This window comes from Schistocerca cancellata, chromosome 6 (genome assembly GCF_023864275.1).
Source record: "Schistocerca cancellata isolate TAMUIC-IGC-003103 chromosome 6, iqSchCanc2.1, whole genome shotgun sequence".
NCBI lineage: Eukaryota > Metazoa > Arthropoda > Insecta > Orthoptera > Acrididae > Schistocerca > Schistocerca cancellata.
Window position 1 is genome coordinate 304,866,901 of NC_064631.1, and position 1,576 is coordinate 304,868,476.

The 1,576-nt window shown below is 49.6% G+C and overlaps 1 non-coding gene across 1 annotated transcript; it reads right to left on the minus strand.

The window, feature by feature from the left end:
• Positions 1–426: 426 nt before the first annotated feature.
• On the minus strand, positions 427–500 carry Trnat-ugu (transfer RNA threonine (anticodon UGU)). The gene has a single exon. It is a non-coding gene; the product is annotated as a tRNA-Thr (tRNA).
• Positions 501–1,576: the final 1,076 nt, after the last annotated feature.

The window sequence follows — 1,576 nt, forward strand, 5'->3', positions numbered from 1 at the left end:
TTGTTTACTATCCCAAGAGGTTTGAGAAATTTATTTGCCTACATTATTATTATCATTCCTTATTGATTTACTTACCTTATTAACCCTCCTATCCCTATCAATTGAGACATGGAAAAATACAAACGAAAAGAAGAACATCCGCTAGGTTTCTTCGCGATTCGAACGCGTGTTCTCCGATTCCCAGCCAGTTACATTGGCTGTTGCGCTATCGGTGCTGTCGGCGAGAAGCGTTTACCATGTGGTTACAGAAAGGCAGTTGTAAAAGTTTCTTACCTCGATTTCTGGAAACGTATACGTTTTCGGACCCCGTACCTGATGAAAAATGCTCTATTTACAATTATGTATCGAATAAATGATGACTAACTGACAACCTCAGCTGCCGACATGTGTTGTTGATATACCTCGATGTGGACAGCTGAAAGTGTGTGCCCCGACCGGGACTCGAACCCGGGATCTCCTGCGTACATGGCAGACGCTCTATCCATCTGAGCCACCGAGGACACAGATGAATAGCGCGACTGCAGGGACTTATCCCTTGCACGCTTCCCGTGAGATTCACATTCCCAACTGTCCACAATTCTACATATGTATTGTACCTTGTAGATATTTGCCCATCCACTCATTAGTCGCGCACGCTTTGGCGATTCCTGTAAGAGTTTGGGCAACCTGTGCGCATTTTCAGCTGTCCACATCGAGGTATATCAACAACACCTGTCGGCAGCTGTGGTTGTCAGTTAGTCATCATTTATTCCAGGGAAAAGCTGCACGGTCATCAACAGTAACTATTTTTTCAAGAACAAGTTAGTTTCTTCGTATATATAATTATGTATCGGTCCCGCCAATTTTCAGTCGATTGCTCGTCATAACCTTTAAGGGTGATTTTCCCAAATGCGCGGGGATGTTGACTCAAAATGTCTTAGATTCCTTCGTTTTAAGTTGTACACAAGCAACCTGCAAAATTTGAGCCGAATCGGTTGGCCGTGTCTGAGGCCTTCCCCTTGTCAGGAAAAATATTCATTCTACCCGTAAGGGGGTATTTACCCCCAGGTTGGAAACCACTACTCTAGATAGCAATACCTGTTTAGAATCAGGATCAAATACGAGCAGAAACATACTCTACCCTCCAGTGTGGCGTGAAACGCCAGGAGGCGGTACAGGGAAACACGCTTGTAAGTAATGACGCCGCCCGCCGATCCATCGCGCAGCCTCTTCGCCGCCGCCAGCGCCGCCGCCGCCGCCGTCGTCGTCTGCACAATGTGCCATTAGGCGTCGGCGGAAGCGGCGCCAGTAATGAGGTAGGCAGCCGGGGCAGCCAGACTGCTGGCACCCACCGCAGCCCAATTAGGCCGGCGAGGCTCGCAGCGCCACGGCCCGGGCCACATCTCTCATTAGGCGCTTTGCTCTGCTTGTTCCATGTGAGACAGCCGGCCCTCTCTCTTGCTGGCCGCCGCTGCTCTGCGAGGCAACCGTCCGTCTACCTTACCGTGCGTGAGTACCGGATTAGGATTACCATTTGACACGTCTGCTGCCTCCGACGGTGGCTTGAGTGACAGCCACATCTCCTGTTTTACAAGTG